Source organism: Cervus elaphus, chromosome 14 (assembly GCF_910594005.1).
Source record: "Cervus elaphus chromosome 14, mCerEla1.1, whole genome shotgun sequence".
Taxonomy (NCBI): Eukaryota; Metazoa; Chordata; class Mammalia; order Artiodactyla; family Cervidae; genus Cervus; species Cervus elaphus.
The window spans coordinates 51613754-51637015 of NC_057828.1; the positions used below are offsets into that span (position 1 = coordinate 51613754).

The 23262-nt window shown below is 55.0% G+C and overlaps 1 protein-coding gene and 1 long non-coding RNA gene across 4 annotated transcripts in view; one reads left to right on the forward strand and one right to left on the reverse strand.

Moving 5' to 3' along the window:
• PRDM16 (PR/SET domain 16) overlaps nucleotides 1-23262 on the reverse strand; it is a 339606-nt gene that overhangs the window by 62704 nt on the left and 253640 nt on the right. The window lies entirely within an intron of this gene.
• LOC122707684 lies at nucleotides 10525-15426 on the forward strand. The gene is made up of 3 exons (XR_006344884.1): nucleotides 10525-11016; nucleotides 12720-12980; nucleotides 14958-15426. It is a non-coding gene; the product is annotated as an uncharacterized LOC122707684 (long non-coding RNA).

Here is a 23262-nt window from a genome sequence, read left to right on the forward strand (position 1 = left end):
GACAAGAAGAGGGGCTTCAGTGAATGCAGGGCTGAGCAGGCTGTTCTGAGGGTCCCTGGCCTTGGTGTGCCCAGAGCACAGCCCGGCTTCAGCTGAGTCGGGTGTTTGGGGGCTTAGCGTCCTCCTTGCGTGTCCCGTCAGGCACATTGAGGATTGAAACCAGTGCCCTTAAGTCTGCAGGGAAATCAATGAATGAGAGACTCACTCAGACACAGAAGCGCCTCAGGGTGACTGGCAACCGGAGGGGTCCGCTGAACCTCAGACCAGCAGCTGAAATGTCCCTACAGGCAGGCCATGGGGTGGGCAAGGAACCTCGCGAAGGGAAGAGTGCCCCATCACTGTGGGGATTCAAGGAGGTCTCAGTGGTCATCCCTCCAGGGTGCTCCAGAAGGAGGCAGACTCTCTGATCATAGTTACCTTTCCAGGCTAGACATTATAAACTCTGAATGTGACAACACGGGGGTTATCTGGGCTCCTGCTTTGGTTTCCTCATTGAAACTAGAAAGCCTCTTTCTGGTCTTCTGTGGAGACCCGTGGCTCCTTGTAAGCACTTACATTGTAAGAACACTTGGCTTGTCCTTCATCCCGAAAAGAGCTCCACGCCCATAGCTGTGCCCCGCTCAAGGGCACAGGTGCTGTGGGGAAGTAGCTTTGGCCACGGATGGCAGTGGGCGTCTGCTGCCTCCTTGGCTCTCAGCACCTGCTCATCTGTTCTTTATAAATGTGCTGGGTCAGGGTGGGGGCATGCCCACTATAGGATGATGAAGGTGCTGGTCAGAAGCAGGGCTCCTTCCTAGGTCTGCCAGGTGAGTAAGAAGCCCAGACTCTGGGGCAGTCAGGAGTCTTCCGTGGGCTGCCTGGGGCTCCCGAGTGAAAAACCAGCCCTGGTAGTGGGTAGGAGAGGGGCCCTCAGCAAACAGGCTCCATCTTGGATGTCTCCCTTCAAATATCCCTCTGATCACAATGTTCACTGCCGCACTATTTACAACAGCCAGGACACGAAAGCAACCTCAGCATCCACTGAAAGAGGAATGGATAAAGATGTGGTACATATACACGATGGAATATTACCCAGCCACAAAAGGGACGAAATAATGCCATTTGCAGTGATGGGTGTTGGAGAAGACTCTTGAGAGTCCTTGGACTGCTAGGAGATCCAACCTGTCCATCCTAAAGGAGACCAGTCCTGGGTGTTCATTGGAAGGACTGATGCTGAAGCTGAAACTCCCAATACTTTGGCCTCCTGATGAGAAGAGTTGACTCATTGGAAAAGACCCTGATGCTGGGTGGGATTGGGGGTGGGAGGAGAAGGGGACAACAGAGGATGAGATGGCTGGATGGCATCACCGACTCGATGGACATGAGTTTGAGTAAACTCCGGGAGTTGGTGATTGACAGGGAGGCCTGGCGTGCTGCGATTCATGGGGTCGCAAAGGGTCGGACACGACTGAGCGACTGAACTGAGATGGACCTAGAGAGAGTCGTACTGAGTAGAATAAGTCAGACAGAGAAAGACAAGTATCACATGATATTGCTTATATGTGGAATCTAAAAAAACAGTACAAAAGAACCTATTTATAAAACAGAAACAGTCACAGACTTAGAAAACAAACTTATGGTTACCGGGGGGAAGACAGGGGAGGGATAAATTAGGAGTTTGAGATTAACAAATACACACTACTATATATGAAATAGATGACTCATAAGGACCTACTGTATAGCAAAGGGAAATATTCTCAATATCTTGTAATAACCTATATAAAGGAGCTAGAAAGAGTGGATCTATGTACACACATAACTGATTCACCTTGCTGTCCTGCAGAAACTAACACAACATTGTCAATCAACTATACTCCAATAAAAATTAATTAAAAAAGGGTCCCTCTGCCCACCTGTATGGGGTCTCTCCCATCAATGTCTGGAGGTTTTGGGTGTCCCCAGAGAGAAAGCCCTGGTCACTGCAGGGAGACCTAGGTTGACTGTGGCTCCCAGCAGGAGGGGACCCTCCTCATAGACCCAGGCCAGTGGTTGAGCCCCGGGCCTGCGGGGGAGGCTTCCTGGACTCTTCCCCTCATGGGGTGGCAGGGAGCTGCAGTCACTTGAGAGGACTCTTCCCCTCATGGGGTGGCAGGGAGCTGCAGTCACTTGAGAGGGCACCTTTGCCCAGAGGCTCTATCTTCAGTGTAATGCTGGCAGCAGATGGTGGCATGAGAATTCTGTGGCCTTTCTAGGGCACTTCTTTCTTTCTTAAAGGTGTTTTTTTTTTTTTTTTTTTGATGTGGACTATTTTTAAAGTCTTTGTTGAACTTGTTACAATATTGCTTCTGTTTTACATTTTGTTTTTTTTTTGTCCACAAGGAATGTGGGATCTTTCTTCCCTGGTGGCTCAGTGGTAAAGAATCTTCTTCCAATGTAGAAGATGAGAGTTCCATCCCTTGGTTGGGAGGATCCCTTGAAGAAGTCAATGGCAACCCACTCCAGTTCATGCCTGGGAAATCCCATGGACAGAGGAGCCTGGTGGGCTACAGTCAGTGGAGTTGCATAGAGTTGGACACAACTTAGCAACTAAATAACAACGTGTAGGATCTTATCACCCCAACCAGGGATTGAACCCAAAGGCGAAGTCCCAAGCACCGGACTGCCAGGGAAGTCCCCTTTCTGGGGCATTTCTCACATGCACTGAGATGGCATTTTGGCTGCTGTGTGGTCAGCAGGGTCAAAGCAAGAACCTCAGGCTGAGCCTGAACCGGCCGAATGGGGCAGACAACTGCAGAGCTCAGACCAGCTCCCAGCCTCACTTTAACTCCATCCCAAGGAGATGTCTGGTGTCTGGAGGGAGGTTCCCTCTCTCCAGATGGGCTCCTGTCGAGGTTTCCGGCCCTAATAACCCAGGTGTGACCCCTTCCTCCTCCATCCCCCTGCCCCGGCACCATAGCTGGGGACCCGGGAATGCCCATGGGGGTGCCCACGTGGTCATCCTGCAGGTGTTAGTTGCTCAGTCTTTGCGACCGCATGGACTGCAACACACCAGACTTCCCTGTCCATGGGATTCTCCAGGCAAGAATATTTCAGTGGATTGCCTTTCCCTTCTCCAGGGGATCTTCCAGACCCAGGGATCAAACCTGGGCCTCTGGCATTGCAGGCAGATTCTTTCCCATCTGAGCCATCAGGGAAGCCCTCGCGCAAACATCGGCATGCAAGGCCCAGCCTCATGGGAAACCCCATGAGGCTGAGGGCTCTGCTCCTCACAGAGTGAAAACATTTACCTTGGGTCCAGCCAACAGCAGCTGGACCTGGGGGCCGAGCAGGGAGTTTGGTTCTCAGTGCGGAGCAGAATCCTGACCAGCTGTCCTGGGGCCAACACCTGGGATGGTTTGGACAGGTAATGGCTACAGGCACAGAGAAGACCCTCGAAATCCTGGCCTGTCTTGTTAACCCCACCCCCACCCCACCTAGTAAGTTCCACGCCCACCACTGTCCTGGCCCCACAGCAGGCTGCAGGCTCCCTGGGTTGCCGTGGTTAAATCGCTAACAACCCAAACACTTTTTCAAACCCTGATTTGACTTGAAGCTGGGTTCAGAGCAGAAGTCTCTGAGCCTGAAGTCTGCACATGACCACAGACTCAGCTGTGACATTCTGAAGTGACACCCTTGCGTTTGATTCTTGATCATAAAAAAGATTGGAAAAAAAAAAAAAGCCCAAACACCCCAAACCAAAGGCTTGCGGCAGCATCCTTGCGAGGGGTGAGGCGGGAGCCCAGGGGCTGCCCACAGGAAGCGGTTTCTCTGTCGTTAAGTCGATGCGAGGCCCCCGGGAGGTGTCACATTCATAACCTTTCTCTGGCCACACTGATGGTGACAAACTGCAGAGCTTGTGAACGGGGCTCCCCCGCCCACCCCCTAGCAGGTGCAGGAGGAATTCCCACAATGGCTAAGCTGCTGTACATTAGGGGCGGGGGCTTCCAAAAATAGCAAGCATGCTCCCTGAGGCCTTGGGGGTTGGGGGTGGGGCTGTCTGGACCTTTTCTCTGCTGGACACAAGCCCCAGTGTGGGAGCCAAGCATCAGGCTGAGGAGCCCCCAGGGGTTCCCAGGGCCTCTTCTCTCCACTCTCTGCCCCTTGGATGGGACTCTGCTCCCTCCAGCCCACAACTTCAGCCCGTCTTGGATGACCCTGTCACCATGGACAGTAGCCGACATGGGCTGCACCCGGCGTACTGTCCAGATGCTGCTTTCATAGAAGCAGACACACAGGGCTGAGAAAGGCTCAGGCTTCTTCCCCTTCCTCTTAGACATCCTCCTCATCTCTGGAAGTCAGTGATGTGCAGGGGCTCCTCCAGGGCTCTCTCCACCCACCCTTGGTCAGGAGGGGGCGACTGCAGACTGCTGACGTCACCCCCCCCACCCCCCTCCACCGCTGGTCGCTGCTGAGTCTCACTACTAGGTCACTAGAAGCTCCCCTCCCTGCTGGGGAGCCTCTGCTGTGGCCACATTTGTAGATGAGAAAGCTGAGCACAGAGGAGTGAAGTAACCAGCCTAATGCTGCACAGCTGGAAAGAAGCAGACCAGCTGGACACTGTATACTGGCTGCCTGTCTTGCCCCTTTTGTGACCTGTGGGAACCATAGATCCTGGCTGGTCCTGCCCTTTTCACCTCTGCTCTACCAGAGGATGGTGGCCAAGAGCACCTGAAGCTTCCCAGCTCACCAAGGACCAGTGTTCACATGGGGCTCACTGAACATGTCCATGGAGGGATAGATGGTGGATGGATGAATGGATGAATGAATGGGTGAATGGGTGGATAGATGGATGATCAGATGATTGGATAGAAGGATGGATGAGTGGATGGCTGGTTGAAAGGATGGATGGATGAGGGAGTAGTTGGATGAATGGGAATGGATGGATGGGTTAGCAAATGGTTGGATGAATGGATGGTTGGATGAATGGATAGATGGAAGGATGGATAGTTGAATAGATGGATGACAAGATGGTTGGATAGATGGATGTTTGAGTGGATGATTGGAAGAGAGAATGGATGGATGGATGAGGGGATAACTGGATGGATGGTTGGATGGATGGATGAGTGAACGGATGAGTGGATGGTTGGATGGATGAGTGAAGTGCAGAGTACCCCTAGCCTACTCAGACACTTCTGGCTTTCTCCAACTCGCAAAGTGAGCTAGAAGGAAATCCTCTGCCGAGAGTTGTAAAGGTGGAAGAACACAGACACCTCTTGCAGGAAGAATGCCCTGATCATTCAGGGTGGACCCCTCTGAGGGGCTCTCACAGCACCTGCCTCATCATAGTAAGGACGATGATAGACTGTGGCCATCTTGCCCACACGATTTCTTTCTCCTCCCCTGCACGATGAGGGCTTTGAAGGTTTCATCTGGCTGATTCCCATGGCCAGGGACAGTGTGTGCTCAATAAATGTTTGGGTGACAAAGAATGGATAGGTTCCTCAAGACAACTGATAATGTCCCCCAGTGTTCCATAGGCCTTTGTCCAAGGGTCTTTCTTTCCTCATGCTCCCTTGTCACATTCGGAACCCTTCACCTTCTCATTCCTCCATGGATTCTGCTTAAGGACACACAGACCCTCCTTTCAGCCTCTCTCCCTCTCTGGAAATCAGAGTTGCAATTTTTCCCGGGATCCAGCTTTACAATGTGTCTGTCCTGTGTACAGTGTCACAGTGTAATTTCCCCCAAGGTCAATCTGGCAATATCCTATTCCCAGGGCAGAGGCAAGGCTGGCCTGTCCATCTCTGCACCCTGTAAGCACACGTGAAAGGTTTGACAGCAGCTGGGACGCATTGAACCAGGTTATATTGTGACTCAGTGGCTCCCCACTGCTGACTCAGTCTCTCAGGGCCCATCCTTCTTCCTTCTCCAGCGGATTCAACCAGCTAGAGAAGCTCCATGACTCATTGCCTCTGAATCAGGCCTCATGTTCTGAGATCAGCTCCTACAAATAGCTCAAAATTCAACAGGCCAGCTCTCAGCAAATACCTTGCCAAGCCCATCACAAGCACTGCTCACTGCTCATTGATGGACAAAAATGGCCACAGGCAAGAGTTTCTGGTGAGGATGGTGTCTGGATGCCCAGTTAGAGGCTAGCTCTGGATTCCTCCCCAGCAGCCAGGTATCACAGGTGAAGAGTGCTAGCTGACCCCAAGCCTTGGTTTTGGCTTTACAGAGAGAGGAGGCGTGTTTCCCTCTGAACACTTTGTTGTAATGGCTCCACTTCCTAGGATTCAGCTGCCATCTAGTTGGCTGAGTGGGGAGGGGTCCTGGGGCCTGGAACTGTAACCCAATGGGCTCCTCCTTTCTCTGGCCCTCAACCCTCCCAGCACATTGGCCGTGAAGTGTTAAGAGTCTGAGACCGCGATGCTAGTTTTCTGGATCCTGTGGTCTCCTTCTGTATTCTCTGGTTCTCATGCAGCGTCATCTCAACAAGAGGCTGGTGGAGATGGTCCCTGATGGACCTTGAGCCTCACACCAGCCCTGTCCTCGGATGTGAGCCCAGCCCGAGACGTTGCCCTGGGAACGCAAAACCGGCTTCCTTCCCAAGCTGTGGGCACACTGGGTCAGACCAGCAAATTTGGAAATGATTCATAGACAGAGGTGCGGCGAAGTCAGTCTTGAATGACAAATGGAGCCAATTAAATTCAATCGCTCTCCCCCTCTCCCCGTGTTCCAGCCAGTTTCTACAGCCAGTCACCTTTGACAAAATATATTAAAGGAATTAAGAGTATGTCCCCCACAATGATATTACCTGGACCCCTTTCAAGTCCACACCAGCCAAGTGCAAACATCTATTCAAGCCCAGGAAATAGAATTGAAACGGTTTATTAAAAATCTAATCACCAGCATTCATATGACACAAATGGTTCTGAACGGCACCCACCAACCCTACAGCCTCTTCAGGGGCAGCACAATGCCGCCGATTACCCAGAATTTAAACGGGGGTGTTTAAGAGCCTCAGAACATTCTAATCGGAATCTTTCTTGTGGATTCCGCTATTGTGTTTTTCTCTTCGGAGAGAGGCAAGGATGGGAGGGCACATTTCTCTCTTCCCTTGAGTGAGCTGCATATGACTTATTCTGGCAGATCTGTTTCTATTGACGTCGTCAGGACCTGAATAAAACCCACGGAAAAAGGGAACACGCTGCTCTGCTTAATTAAAGTGAAGCAGCTTCCCCGGCTGCTGTCCTGAGTCAGGACACCCCCCGGGTTTCCCAATTGGACTGGAGCTCTCTTAAGACAAGGGGCTGCGTGCGTGCAGAGACAGTTCCTTCCTACCCCGGAGTGCAAGCAGCTGGGTGCTCTGTGTCTGGGGAAGACGGGGGTTTGTGGTCTCCTCTGCATCTTGGCTTCCTGGATCTCTGGCTTCTGCACAGCTGTGGGCAGAGAAGGGTTTGCTCCGAAATCTTCTTAGCCAGCTCTGGGCACTCAGAGCTTGATCACTAGTCTCCAGGGCCCAAGACGCCCCCAGATGTCCATCAGGTGAAGTTGCAGGAGCCTGGAATTGGGTGTGACTCCTGAGCTGGGAACTGTGTCCTGGAGCCTGGCAGAACTGCTCCACAGGGCGACTTCTGGCTGGTGTGGGCATCTGACCTCACAAGGCATGTTTGGGGCTACTCCGGGCAGAGAGGCAGTGCTTGCTGAGGTCAGGGAGGGCAGGAATCTTCACCCAGTTGGTGGTTTTCCTAAGTATTACCAGCTCCTGCCCTCTGCCAGGGCCCAAGCTCTTTTCTAGACGGTTCCTTGTCTTTGTGGGGAGTCTCAACCTTTGGGGAGGTCAGATAGAAAATGTCCCTCAACCCCTTTCTCCTTCACCTCTTATTTTCCAAACATCTATTACTTTACTTTTATTTTAAATTCCTTTTGTTTCGTCTTCCTCTCCAAATGATGACTATTTTAAAATGATCATTTAAGGAAAAATAATCTCTTTGATTCTTTCCCAAGTGCCTTGTTTTTAAAGACAAAGGTTTTTTCCCTATTTAAATACTTAATCTTTAAAAAATGTAATGAAAAATGTAACTGAATTGAAACATTTAAAATAAGTACACTCACTTTCTGCTCCAACAATTCTTTGTCATATCAACTATGAATTATGAAAAATAAATCCATAAATGTAATTATTTCATTTTTTAAAGGTGACTTTTAGAATTTAATATTTTTTCTAGCCTCACCACATGGCAAGTGGGATCTTAGTTCCTCAACCAGGGATCAGATCTGTATCCTCTGCATTGGAAGCTCAGAGTTTTAACCACTGGACTGCCAGGGAATTTCCTAAATATAATTACTTTAATATGCATGACAACTTCCACTTTTGTCAGTATTTTACATTTATGTGTATTTTCTAGGGTGGAAGCAAAAATCCTCTCTGAAGACACTATCTCCTTAAAACCTTGAGGTGCACATTGGAGGCCCAGTCCATATCTGACACATAAAGTTGGAATACAGGCCTGTGGGATTTGGCATCTCACTGGTACAGGACAAGGACCAAGGTGCATTTGAAAGTGAATCTCTAGCTTGCTTTGCCTGGGGTCCACTGTCACCCCGTCCCGACAGCATGTGGGTGTAACTCCTCATAGAGGCAGCTCCACGGCCCACACCCACGGCCCGGGAGAAAACCCCACCAACCGAGGGCTTTCTGCAGAGGCTGGTGATGGAGAAATTTCTGGATTCCCACGGAACTCAGATCCTAGGCTGTTTGCAGGACCAGCCTACTTGCAGACAGCAACCTGCTTTCATTTTGGGGGCTGGGGGGATGTGTCTCTCCCGCTTTGACAAGGCCCCTCTCATTCGAGGTCAGCTCATTTTCCTCCAGCAATTCGAGTCAGATGGGTTTTTCTCCTTTTCATGTGTTTGAGCAGAAGAGGATCCATTTAGGTCTGATTTTCATCTCGCGTGGGTTCTGGAGGGCTGTCCATTCATAGGGACCTCAGAGAGTAACTGGTCTCTTTGGGGGGGCCGGTAGGTGGAGACAGAGCCCTGAGACCAGGGTAGCGCTGGGCTGCACGCGTGTTTCTGGGCCACAGACATGTGGGTGTGGCTTTTGGTGAGGTGTTGGGTTGGCAGCCCGTCAGGTCCCACCTTCTTCTGAAAAGCCATATGGTTGTTTGCAAGTCAGGCTGGTGGTCAGCCGAGAAGGAGCTTCTCCCGTGTTCCCACCGTCTGGGCACCAGTTGGGTTCTCTGCTGGTGGAGACCCACGCGAATCACAGCTGCCGCGCAATCCACACACACAACCTCCCGCCACTGGAAAAGGCGAGGCGACCCCTCCCTGTGACAGCTAGACCTCTAAGCTGCAGGAACCCCTCCGTTCATCTGAGGGCAAACACCCAGAGATGCCTGCTCTTTCTTAAACAGGTCAACATCTTGAAAACAAAGCAGAACAAAATAAAACAGGCCGGTGCCGCCCCCACCCCTCCACATGCCACAAAGTTCCCTTTGTGCCCCAGGAAGCTGGGCTGGACCTGACTGGGTGTTCGAAGACACGCTCAGAGCTTTGTATTATGCAATAGGACAGTAACCGCACATTCTAATAAAAAAATAAACTAAATAATAATAAACATTTGACCCAGAGGAAAGATCTTTCACGAGACGCCCTAATCACTTTTCTGCTCCGACCTCAGTTTTTTCTGGACCGGCTCCAGCGAGCCCGGGGTGGTGCGACAGCCTTTTTCTTGGAGGGAACAAAAGGTCTTTTTTAGTCCTAAGGGCTGTCAAGTTTATCCAAATATTCTCAGCTTACTACTAGCCCCTTTCTGAATTGATATTTCCAATAAAAGGACACTTTGTATCTTTAAGCCGCACGGCCCCCCGAGCGAGGATGCGGAGGGCAGGGAAGCCCGCTGCGAAGCCCCGTCGGCCACTTCCTCAGAGACGAACGGGAAAAAGGCGGCCCCGGTGTGATGGGGCGGGAGCGGGCTGGGAATTGGGGTCCAGGCTGTTTGCCAACCGACGGAGGAGCAGGGAACCCACACGGGGCCCCTGTACTGCACCCCAAGCCTAAAGTGTGGCCACAGCCCCTCCTGCTTTGGTTCTGGTTTTGGCCAAGCCTGTCTAGCCTGTGATGGGCTGCCAAGCATGTTGAGTTGAGAGCGTGCTCGGTGCTGGAGGGAGAGAGTTCGTCCCAGCCGGGCTGAGCCGTGCTGGGCCAGGCCTGTGCGCCTGGCAGTCGGCTCCCTGGCCTCTGTGCAGCCTGCCTTCAGGACAGGCAAGGGCTGTTCTTAACACCGACCAGCTCCTCCCCATCTGCCAGACCCCTTCCACTCGGCAGCCTCGGAACCCATCCTGTGTGTGCGTGCTTGTGTGTGAGTGCATCTGTGTGCCCATGAGTGTGCACGTACAGTGCATGTGTATGCCTGCACACATGTGAGTGCATGTGTGTGCCTGTGAGTGTGCATGTGAGTGCATGTGTATGTGTGGGCACGTGAGTGCGTGTGCACAAAGCAATGTGCACCCCAATGCGCATGCACACCCTTCAGAGTGGTCTCCGCAGCCCCACAAAGGGCACTTCCTTCCCCCAGCCTCCTCCAAACGGCTCTGATTAGCGTTAATGATAATTCTCATTAATCACCTTGGGCTGCTGCAGATGGAAACGCGGCTGTGGCGAGGTGACAGGAGCCACTTAGGCAGTATTTACGACTTGTGAGCGCGGCGGCTGCCCGGGCCCTGACACCTCTGGCCCGAGGCTGACATCAGGGCTGACATTTGGAGCTGCTGGCTGCCCGGCACAGGGGTGCCCCCAGCCCGGGGCCCCTCCTCCTACACGGGGTGGAGGCTCCCTTTCGGGCTGATGGTGAAGGAAGGGGCCTTCAGAGTGTGGGCAGCCTTCTCCCGGAGCCAAGGAGGAAGAAGCAGGAGGGACACTTGTATCTGCCAGGAGCCCCCTCCTTCCTTCCCAAGCAGAGCACCCGCTTCCTCTCCCTGACCTCCCGGTGGGGGTCAGCTGCTCTGGTCTGTGTCCCCGTGGAGCTCGGCAAAGACTGGCCCAGCCCAGTGGTAGGTCTGTATCTGCTCCACTTGTGATTCTCGTCGGCACACAGTAGGTACTGGGGGGCTGACCGTGGGGTGGGAGGAGCTACATCCCCCTCCTGGGAACCTGACCAGAGCTCTGCTCCCCGCCCCCAGCAGCCATCCCATGTCCTCAACTCATTGCCGAGCCCGGGGGACCTTGCAATGCAAATCGCACTTTGACAGTCCACACAGAACCCACCGTCTGCTTCCAGAAGACACCTCCTTGCCTGCATAGCCCTGTCCACCAGGAGCCCCCTTTCTGAGAGGCACCCAGTTTATTCTGGGGACCCCTACACCTTTCCTGCTGTCTCCCTTTTCTCTCCACTTGCAGCCCTGCCCTGGGGATTCTCCAAGGGTTCAGACGGCAGCAGCACAGGTGTGGGAAGAACTGGGCTTGTAAAGGATCGGCTGCCCTATAACACTCACTTCCCTAAGAGGCAATAAAAGTGTCTTCCTCGGGGACTGGAGGTGGGGCTTTGTCCCACATGTCAGCGTCCCTTGCCCTGACCGTGATAATTAAAAGTGTGCTCTGGCTCTGGTTTCTATAAGGCCCACCTGTCCCCCGGGCAGCTGGGGGAGGGGGGAATAATTGCCCAGGCAGCAAATAACTATGCTGCCATCAGCCTGGTTTAATTTTGCCCTGGCACCAGGGGGCCACGTGCAGGGGCACAGGGTCATTACTAGGCTGTTGCTGGGGGAAGGGGCGGCAATGGTGGCCCCAGGCGGTGACATTTTCGATGTAGACATTTTCGTTAAGGTTTGGGCTGAAATGGAGAGGCGGCCATCCCTGGGACCTCTCCAGAAAGCGCTGGCTGGGTGGGCGTGGCTGACAGATGAGGGGCTCTGACCCACTGTGCTAACCTGGGCTGGGCCCTTCAAGGCTGCAGCATCCATTGCCAGGCCTGCTCAGGTTCCTCTTACATGGTCAAGCTGAGCTCTGCGAGGCTGCTCTGCAGGGCTACTCTGGGTCCTCTTAATGACAAACCAGGAATCTCCGACGTGTCATTAGACCACCTGCACCCCAGCCAGACCTCACACTGGGAAGAAAAACTCCTAAAGCATATGAACTCCCACGCCACAGAGAGAAAAGGGAGGGTGTGGGGTGGGTCGGACCGCTATGTCCTTCCAGAAGCCCATCTGAAGGTCTCCCATAGAGCAGGCTGGTGGGAGTGGCCAGCTTGGGGAGCAGCACCTGGACCATCATCTGGGAGCTTCAGTGCCCATGGCCACCTGAAGCCTAAATCATGTGTCCTGCTCCAGAGAGAAGATTAAGGAACTTGTTCACATTTCCAAAGACCTCCAGGGCTGACTGCAGTGGCTGGTGTGATTCGGTCCCTTCTGGTCACTAACCTGGCAGCAAGTGCTCTCAGCTGAGTGGTGTTTCCTGGGGGCAGGGATGGTGCCAGTCTGGAATCTGTTTTCTGTTGGGGTTTTCCCTTCTCCATTCCCCACTTCTTCTTCCTCTTCCCCTTCTTTCTCCTCTTCCTCCTTCACCCCAACTCTTACCCCACCCCTTCCTTCTCCTCATCCTTTCTCTTCCTCAGAAGGATTTTGTTCCCCAAATCAAGCTTCCTGACCATCTCCTAGGGGTGTCTCTAATCACTTCCTGCCACACGGGGACTTGTAGGAAGATGGCTTTTTACGGGGCCAGCTAGGGGGGCTTATTAAAGACTTTATTCTTATGAACTCCAGGCTGGATCACACTCTCAGGAATGAAGACATCTGGGAATGACACTTAAGACCCCGCCCTGGGAAAATCTAATTGCTTCACTGAGGAGCCAAGCTTCCTCCTGTGAGGCCTACGGTGTGTTTCAGAGCCTCGCCTGGATTCCTCGACTCTGAGCTGTCCCAGGCTGCCAACCCAGAGGTTCCTTCTGCAGCGGGAGGAATTCCCCACAGATGAAGCCTCCCCTCGGACATTTAATTAAGGACGACGCGGCATGTCTAGTTCACGTAAGTGGTTAAACTAGTTGTCAAAGGAGAACAACAAATGGCAATTAATCGGACGCCAGCCCAGAGGGTGGGCAGCCCCTCCAACACAGATGGTGTCAGGAGAGCATGGCGGCCTTGCATCTCAGGGGCAGGTTGGTGGCACCCGCCTTTGGTGCCTGACCCAGCAAAGCTTAGGGGCCCGTCTCCTCCCAGGGGAGCTCCACGAGGGGGCCCTTCACTGGTTCCTGAAAAATGAGGCTGCAAGTTGTGGAATCTTCAAGGCCCTGCTTTCCAGAGGGTTCTGAACACACAGTCCTGTTCCTTAGAAATATCTCTTTAGAAAGATCTCTGTGTTTATACTGATTCATTCATCTATCTTGTTGATAGTGTTTGACTATCAACTAAGTCGTGTCTGACTCTTTGCAAGTCCATGGACTGCAGTATGCCAAGCTTCCCTGTCCTTCACTGTCACCCTGAGTTTGCTCAAACTCATGTCCATTGAGTCGATGATGCCATCCAACTATTTCGTCCTCTGCCATCCCCTTCTCCTCTTACCCTCAATCTTTCCCAGCATCACATCTATTTTAAATCATGCTCTCAATGCCCTCTGCAACCCAAGGTGAGGCTGTGTTTGTAGTCCCATTTCCAGAAGTGACCCTGGACTGGTCCTGGTGACTGCCCAGCCCCTATACTGTGTCCTTGCCTTCCCGCCAGCCCCCATCTCCTCCTCTCCAGGGAGGCTGCTGCCCACCTGCACATTGATGTCTTCTATTAGCGTCCCTCTTCCGGTAGAAACCACAATTGCCGGTTCAAGGGCTGGAGGACACCCATGCCTTCTTCCCAGGTCTCAGGGAAGGGACTCCTAGGTGCCCTGTGCATAGGGTGGGCGAGCCCTACATCACCACATCCCCTTGGTTACAGAATTTCCAGATAAGATTGAGATCCACACAACAAAGGCCAGGAGTGGAGTGGCTTTTGCTGAGAGAGAGAGGGTGGGGCCATGAGAGAAAAATGAGGCCACATCGGACCCTCTGAGAACAGTCTGCCTGGAGGCGGGACTGAGTCCCCAGGGGGCACCTTCCTTCGCCTTCCCATCAGTGTCCTGGGGCTCACTGGGCAGTGGCAGAAGCCCACTTGGGCTCGTCTCCCAAAGCCCAGGACACATTCTGTCCTTGTTCCTGCCTCTGAGGAAGTTGGGGTTCAGCAAGTGTTCTGCTCAGATGAACTTTGGACACCCCATAGACAAGTGTGCAACCCTGCTCTGCCGAGTTCTCTCTCTCAGCATTTTTCTTTCCTTAGCCAAACGATGATTTTCCTGGGTGACACACAACCTAGGCAGGGTTGCTCTGTGTGGCTGAAGGAGGGACCCCCCCAACTGCCCATGACATTGGAGAAGTTCTGGGGAACCACACCCCGTGCCAGCTCTGGTCCCACAAGGCACCATCGTCCGCAGAGCCCCTGCCTCCGTCCACTCAACCTTCAGGCACTGGATGCGGGTGGGGCGTGTGGGCTGAAGTGAGTCTGTGGGGAGGGGCCCTGCAGGGTAAAAGAGATGATGGTTCAAGGGCAGGGGCTTCTGAAAGGGCGTCCATGGCCCCGTCTACCCACCAGGTCAGAGCTGAAAGGTAGGACGAGGAACACTCTCTGCAAACCGACCCCACATGAACGAGACCTTTACCGCAGCTTGGAGGCGCCCTGTTTTGCAGACACCGCCCTGCTCGTTGTCAGTCTTTGCTCGATTACTCAGAAGTGACTGCTGGAGAAAATGAACGTGACCAGAACCCCCACAGGGGGACAGCATCTGCACATCTGGTGCCGTTTTTGTTACTTTCCAGGGATGCTCCACTTTGGAAACGTGGAGCAGCTTGGTCCACAGAGGACCTGGGAGGGGTGAGGCTCTGAGGCCATCACCTGTTGCCATTCCAGGGCAGTCTCTCCTCCCATCGCAGACCCTGCCCTGGCGGCCCTGCTGAGGTCTCCTTCCCTCTATTCCCACAGAACCCGGTGGCCAGAGTGCCCGAGCCACATCTTGTGCAGAAAGTGAACCCTTCTGAAGCCAGGGTGGCTACATGGTGGTGGGTGCCCTCTCCAGCTCAGGGCCGAACCGCCTCTGCTGGGAGCCGATTCGCAGTCCAGGAGCCCAAAGGACAGGGAGATAGGAGCCACCACGACCCAGGTAAATGCCCCCCACTCAGCTGTTCTCAGCCTCTGCTTCCCACTGGGGACCTGTGCCCACTGGACAGGGGCCTGCCCACCACAGGGCACAGTGACCCAGTCCCTGAACAGAGAGAGGGGCTCAGGGTCTGGAAGGATCTGCTGCTTTCAGAAGTAACCAGCCGCCAGTGTCTGCAAGTCCGTCAAGCAACGTCCCCCTGGACGCATGTCCCAGGCCTGCCCACATCTGGTCATCATTATGATGCTGTGTCCCAGACGACGAGATAAAAGATGCGTTTGATTCAAATATGTGACAATTAGGGACAAGGGACCATGGGCCTGCCAACAGGAACGCTTGCCGTTAATTACTTTTGCCTGTTGCTTCTCTCTGGCCATCAAGCTGCTGAAGGGGCCCTATTGCACCCGGCGGGCTGGCAGCCTGCTTGACTGAGTCTTGTCTGTGTCTTCAGGGGCCGCCTGGCTGCGCAAGGTTGCGGCCTTGACAAAAGCACACGCATATGCCTCAGTTTTCCGGGAGACCTTGCACATGGAAGGCCCCCATCTCTAGCCAACTTTCTAAATAAACACCGCTTCTTGAGAGGGCAGTGCTTCTAACGGGGGCTGGTTTCCAGGCTTCTGGCTGCTGCTGTGCCCTTCAGTCACACAGAGGACACGGTCTTTTTTTATTTTCCCCTCCAGGGGAAAAACGTTCAGATTGCCAACAGTTTTCTAAAGATCCTTTAAAGGAAGACCCAGGGAGATGGAGCTGTGAAAGCTGGTGAGGATAAACCATGATGACAGGTGGAGGGGAGGGTGAAATTCAAACTCCAGAGTAACTGCAAGGAGAGATTTCTTGCAGATGGCGTGGAGAGCCCCACACAGGGGAGGCGGTGGTGGCCCCTCCAACAGGGCCGCAGGAGGCTGGCTGTTTCTGCCTCTTCCCAGGACCCCGTCTCCAGCCATGGACAGAGGTCATCACAGCCTTGAGATACATGGTCAGTGTACATGAACTGTAATACCTGGGAGAAAGGAGTCCTCTCCCTCCACCATTGAGGGTTTGACTTGTGCCCCGATTCTCTGAGCTTAGGAAACATCTCTGAGTTTAAAAAAATATGTGTATATGTAAAGACTCCGGCAGATGAACAGAGGCTGCGTCTGTAGCTGAAAGATGACCCTGATGACAGTCCTGGCTGGAAGAAACTCTTCCTGCTGGCGGTTCACAGGGTGCTGGCCCTAGTCTAGTCTCCAGGAGGCTCACTTCTTGTGCCGAGGGACGTCCATTCCCCTCAACGTGGTTTGAGTTGGGAGTGAGTTCAGCTCCTCGCTTGGCATTCACATGGAAACTGTGTAGAGACTCGGAATATGGTGGAAATTGGACATAATGTCTTACCATCGGGTCTGATTATCTTTGGAACCATCTGTCATTTCTGGGTGCCCCGGTAGGTCTGCAGACCCTGGGAGGCCATTGTCCTTGTTGTGATGCTTTTAAATACGTTTGAAGGCTTTCATCAGAGGTTGGAGGTGGAGGTGGGGGGGGGGCACTTCCTGCCTCTCCCCAGGGCTCTGCCCTCATCCCTTGGAGGCCACTGCTGGGGGTCTGAAAATCTGAGCTGGCGATTTCCAGTGGCCACCAGGGCCCGATACGTTTGCACCCCCAGCTGCCTACCTGCCCAGGTTGAGCCAGTGGGAGGCGGGACCAGGAGTTTTACGGTGACTTTAACTTTCGTTCAGAGACCTGGGGCAAATCATCCTCCAAAGTGGAAAGTGGTCCACTGCATTGTGTTCCCGTCATCCACACCAACTCAGGCAAGGGGCCCCATTCCTGTCCTGGCCTTGGGGACAAACATGTGCACAAGGACAGGACACAGGGACCAAGGGCTCGGCTGTCACCTCCTCCTTTGGGAGAAGCAGCTTCTCTCTGCTCGAATCCTGGCATCATCTGAAGGGCACAGCGAGATGTGCCCACCCGGCGCATATTTGCAGCAGTGTTAATACGTGTTAACGATTTTGTTCCACGAAGATCAGGGCTTCCCTGGTGGCTCAGATGGTAAAGAATCCGCCTGCAATGCAGGAGACTTGGCTTCAATCCCTGGGTCGGGAAGATCCCCTGGAGGAGGGCATGGCAACCCACTCCAGCGTTCTTGCCTGGAGAACTCCATGGACAGAGGAGCCTGGTGGGCTACAGTCCAGGGGGTCACAATGAGTCAGACACGACTGAGAATTCACACTTTCACTTTTCATTTCCATGAAGATCACAGTCTCAGCAGGTTTCTCTGCCTGACTTCTGTGGACACTTGCGGAGGGTGGGGCCGGTGGGTGGTGGTGTCCTGGGCACTATTGGTGTTGAGCAGTGTCCCAGGGTTTTACCACCAGCTCCCGTGGTGAGAGACAGAGATGTTCCTGGATGTTGTCCCTGGATCCCGGGAAGGCAGAGTGGTCATGGCAGATAGCCACTGGCTGGGTGTCAGAGCTCTGGGGGCAGGATATGATCCTGTCATTGCTGCTGGGCTTCCAGAGCACGTGAGCGAGTTGGCAGAGAAGCGGGTTAATCATCCGAGTGGGTCTGTGAAAGCCAACTGCACCCGTCCCAACAGCGCCAGCCTGGGGCCTGTGGGGAACACCGCTTCCTGGATCCAGAGAAGGAAGAAGCAGGCTGGAGCAGGGTGGGGGGTGATGGGGGTGGCAGCTCTGGAAACCTCTGCAGGTGAGCACTTGGTGGGTTTTCTCAGTCCAGCCACATCTCGTGGATCACGTTGCCCATGGCTGGTGCCTGGGGCCCAGGAGGGGAGAAGGCTGAGGATGTTTCTCCAGCTCAGCCTGGGCTGGTGTTTTAGTAGGAGATGACCCTCCACCCGGTGCATGCAGTGCCCAGGTAATCCTAGGAAGGAAGCGGCTTGTCCAAGCAGAAAGCACAGGCTCCAGATGCAGAGAGAATGCCACCTCTAGGAAGTCAGCCATCTTCATCTCCAAGGTGGCTCCCCGCTGGACCATGGCCCAGGGTAGGGTTAGGAAAAAGACCTGTCCGCCAGGTGTCTGGCCTTCCTCCTGGGCCCAGGTCATTTACAGAGCATAAGCCACTCTTTTGTGCACCCAGTGTGTGGCTAAGGATCGTGGAGGATCTTGCTAGGCAGGGTAAGTGTCCCCTGGGGTCCCCACTCCGGTCTGTGTGGGCAAGTTGCAGCTCTCACCGAGGCTCTCCCTGAGGGCCAGGAGCTGGTGTTGTGTTTGCTCTGAGGGTGGAAGGCCGAGAAGTGGAGTTGCCCCACCTGTTTGGAGATGCAGCATCCCAGCCACCTGGACTGAGTGCTGAAGGCTGCGGCACCACCTCCGTTCTCTGAGCATTCCTTCGGGGGGCAGGGGGCCCAGCCTCCAGGATGCCTGCGTCTGAGTCTGAGCACAAGGAAGAGTGGCCGACTCTGTTCCTCCAGAGCTCCTGGCTCCACACTCTCCAGCTGCCCAGTCTGCCCACGTGACTCCACTTTCCCTGCTCATCTGTAAAATGGGTATAAGGGCAGTGCCTCCCTCAGGGGCTGATCTAAGGCTCAGTGCATGAGCAGCGTGTTCAGAGGGTGGGCTCTGCTGCCGTGCTTTTATTTCTGAGTATTCCTCCTCTGGATCTCTCCCCACAACGCTGCCCTGCTGTAGAACTTCAAACACTGCCGCCTCCTCCTCTGTGAACCCTGACACAGGCCTCCCTCCGGCTGATCAGACGGCAGCCGCACGTCCTTCGGCGGACAGCCACTCGCGTCTGCCTGGAGCTGCTCCCCTGGCAGGGGGCTCCTTGCCGTCAGCTTCTCTGCTGGGAGATGATGGCTTGGTGGAGAGGGGCTGGGGGTCTTTGGAACAATTCCACAAATACCAGACACGTTGGGCCTGCTCGGGGCCAGGCTTGCAGCCATCCATCTGCGCACGGCATGCTGATGTGGGCAAGGAGATTATTTGCTTAAGATTAGGGAGGTTTTGCTAATGCCGCCGTGGGAGTCATGGGAAGAGCTCAGAGCCCTGTTTCCAGAAGCACGTGGAGGGGCCTCAGGCCCTGAAAACTGCACTAGACTCAAGTGTAGGTGGCAGCTGTCACCTCGTCACCCACGGGCCAATTGTTCTTGTCCGGAGGTGCCCAGAGGAGCTGGTGCTCCGTGTCTCTGCCCACATTCCTCTCTGATCTCACAGCGGAGGGATGGGGGTGATGGGGGAGGGGAGAATCTGGGATCAGCAGGTGCCCTGATGTCCAGAGACAGCTGGTGGCCTGGAGCTTGGGAGGCCAGCCTGGGAACCCTGTCTGGCTCTGTCCGCAGGGGCCGTGACTTAGCCTCCTCCTGCTCTAGCCTCCCCTCTGCGTGATCCAAGAGGTGCTGAGGCTCCCTGCTCGGTGGCAGGGGTACAGAGCAAGCGCAGAGCATCCACGGTAGAGCAACTGTCACCCTTACTTAAACTGCAGTTGATGCATCCTTCCCCTTAAGGGTCCCTCCCCACCACCCCTTCATGCAAGAGCTGCTGCCGGAAAAGCCCTCTGACCTCTTTCCTGCGAGGCATCCTCTCTCCCAGGCCTCCTGCATCCCAGCACTGGGTCTCTGTGTGGCCTGCAGGGTGGGGAACAGGCTGCTCGGGGCCCAGCAGGGCTTCAGCACCCAGTCCTTGGCACACTCGCAGCCTCACACACACCCCAGGGAAGTTCAGCTGGACGGGGAGATTGAGGCCTCCTTTGCTGGACAGGGAAACGAAGCCACACTGCTCCCACCCAGCTGAAGGGGTGAAGGTGAAGGTGTGGGGTGAGCAGGCTCCATAATGATTGAAGACTTCGGGTGAGACCTGGGCAGAGCTGCCAAGGTGAGCGGGGTTCAGAGGAAAGCCCCGCACACTGTCTCCCCCGTGGTTCAGCCCTGTCCATCTATACCCACTCCTGCTGGTCTCTCCCCGTGGCCCCTCCAACCTCAGCCCGACCCCTGCCTCAGGACCCCTGGCCCCAGAGCTCCGTGTGTTCCTCCCACACTTGCAGATCTGGGTTCTCTGTGGCCCTTGCTCCAATCTCCCTAGCTGGCCCCCTAGCTGGTCCCACCATGTTCTGCTCACAGGGTCTGGGTCACCCGTAGATTAGGACCTCAGCCTGTGGTCACCTCAAGACTTACATGGAGTATAAGTGGCTGACCAGTGGGATATCCTTGAACATGGTGTTTTTGGGGGCATTTGTCCTGGGGGACAAGTGCAGGGGCCGCAGGATGGCCTCGCGACAGGCCTCCATCCAGTCCCAGGGCCACCTCCAAGTGTGGCCGGAGGTGCCCTGGGCCTCCCCTCCCGCCCTGGGACCCGGGACTCTGCCGGGCAGGTGAGCAGAGCTGCGCTAAGCGGATCACAGCAGATCACCCGCCGTCGTAAACTTTTAGCACAGCCCACTCAGCGGCATTTCACACCCGGTTAACTTTTACGACAAACTCCGGGAGGAAGAGTGACAGCCAGGGAGCAGAGGAAGGCAGGTGGGTCCAGCCTGGAGGTGCAGGGGGCTGGCTGGGGGCCAGTGCAAGCGCTCAGGGCGCAGGGTGTCTGCTGCCCTCCCCGCCCAGCTCTGGTTCCACCCCCGGGGCTGCCCAGAAGCAGCCCTGAGCCTGGCTCCGCAGGAACCCCCAGGAGCCCCCGGCCATTCTCGGGGATCAGCCTGCAGGCTGGGTACCCCAAAGCACGCCCTCTGTCTGCATGCCCTCTGCCATCCCCACTTCCCTGCTGACGCCACTCTTGTCCCGTCCGCGCCCCTTCCCGCTTTCCCATCGTCACTCTGCATACGACACAGAACTTTTCTGAGGACCCACTGCGGCTGACCTACACGCCGAGCTGTCCATTGTTCATTAAACTGGGCAGAGGCCCTGGTGGGGGCCCTGAAATTGGGGGCGGGGGCTGATGTCTGTTTTCAATATGCAGCCAATCATGGCCTCTTTTTTCTGTTTAGTATAATTTTATACTGGGTGGATGTATTTAGGGCCTGAATGGCTTGACAGTGATGATTAATACCGTACATTAGGAGATTCCAGAGCGAGTGTTCGGGAGCTGGCTGAGCGGCTCCGTTCTCATCAGATGGCCGAGCCCGCAGGCTATTAAAAGCAGCAGGAGACCTTGAGGCTTAATCACAGAGGCTGGGCCCGCGGAGGGAGAAGAAAGGGAAAGGAAAAGAGAACAAATGAAATGATAGAGGGAGAGGGCGGAAATGCTACTGGAATCCCGTCCCCCCACGCGCAGCCAGCAGGAGGGGGGCGGGGGGAGGCAGTGAAGGGGAAAGAGGCTCGGGAGGGCATTTAGGGGGGAGAAAAACAATTAAAAACTGCAGCCACTGCCAGAGACCACAACCCTGTGATGGGAAGTCTGTGAGGGGTGGGCGCTGGGCGGGGGAGACAGAAATAAATCAGCTGGTGAATGGGAGGTGCAGCCCCTGAACTGTCGGAGGGGGAGGAGGTGTCAGAGGAGGTGGGCCCCCCAATCACCAGTCCCCTCCAGGATGACCAGGTGCACATTCTCTCACAAGTGTCCCTTTCAGATGTGGAGGGTCTGGTCATCCTGTTCTTTGAAGGGGTCCTTGGGATCAGGAAGGGAGCCTGGGCAGGGTTGCAGTTGGTACAGTTGGGCTGCCCTCAGGCATCAGCAGCTCCTCTCACCCCTGGGAGTCTGGACACCAGGTTACAGGACCATGGGGGCCCCCTGGTCAGGCAGAGGATATGCTTGAGTCCCCACCAGGGGCCAGAACCCTGGGGGTGGCAGGGAGTGATGGTGAGAGGGAGAGAGACAGAGTGGGAGACAGACCCGGAAAGAACAAGCGGTCCACACAAGATGCCATAGTGCAAAGTAGGATGCAGTGTGTATGTGTGTGTGGGGATGGGGCAAGTGATGAGAGAGGTGAGGCCCCTTCCCGGCCCCTGTAGACCCCACCCTGGACAGCCAGGTCCTCTTAGACAACGGCTGAGCTGTGGTTTGGAAGCAGCAGCCAAGGTCAAGGAGCCCCGATGGGTTGCCCCTCTAGGAAGAAACCATTCCTGATTGGAAAAGGTGAGGTTCGAGGTGGAGGGAGGCTTGGTTCTGCCTGAAAATGAAGCTGGAAGGATGGTTTGCAGAGCCCCTCTGTTAGAGGAGGAGGAAAGAACAGGTCTGGAGCCAGAGGGGCTCCACCTGCAGGGACCTGCGGGCCTCACACCTTGTGCCCCCGCCCCCCACAATTACACAGGAGATAATGGGCCCAGACAGACCCTCTAGGGCCAATGTGGGAAAAGATGAATAAAGGACAGTCATAGGCCTCTGAACTTTTACTTAAAAAATACAGGTTCCCTGGCCTATCTGAGGTTGGAGGTCAAGGTGCTTCTTGGGGACAGTTCGCTAGCTGGTGGCTGGGGGGTGGGGGCAGCCAGAGGCCCTGGACCTCATCAAGCCCCTGGGGTCCTGCACAGCCTGGACACCCAGCTGCAGGATGGGGGTGGGAGGGCTGTCTTTTGGAGAAGCCTGCCTGGAGCCTGTAGGTCACTTCCTCTCGAGTTCCTGGGACGGCGCTCCTGGGACCCCAAGTGGCCCCAGGACAGTTTTTTCCCTAAACCCGACCAGGTGAATGTGCTTTCTGAGTTCAGATCTCCAGGTGGGCCTTCAGAGCACCTGCCCTGGGCGGGGTCTTTTCCACCCAAAAGGTTGGAGGGGCACCTTCTGTCAAGCCCCTTTGGGGGTCCCCTCTGTCTGCCCCTGGTTTGATGGGCAGCTGTCCTTCAGGGCTGGCAGGGACCCTGAGGGGCACAGGTGCCTCTGCTCAGACACCCCCAAGTCAGTGGACACCGCCCCGCGTGATGCCATATCTGCCCAGCAAACTGATGACCACCCCAGGATACTGTGCCCGTTGGCCCGTCTGGTCTGGGAGATGGCTCACACCCACTCTGCGGCCCCCTGGGGCGGCCTTTACCCCTACCCAGGGGAAGGGGCGGCCTGCTCCCCCACCCAGGGGAAGGGGCGGCCTGCTCCCCCACCCAGGGGAAGGGGGCCATGCAAACGCACAAGGGCACAGACAGTTCCGCTCCCTGCTGGCTATTTTTGGAAATGCTTTTCTGATTTGTTTTTCTCCCAGGCTTCAGAATAAAAGGAGCTGAAGTGGAGCCTGACACCTCCTTCAGAGCAGGCCATACAAGGACCGGCC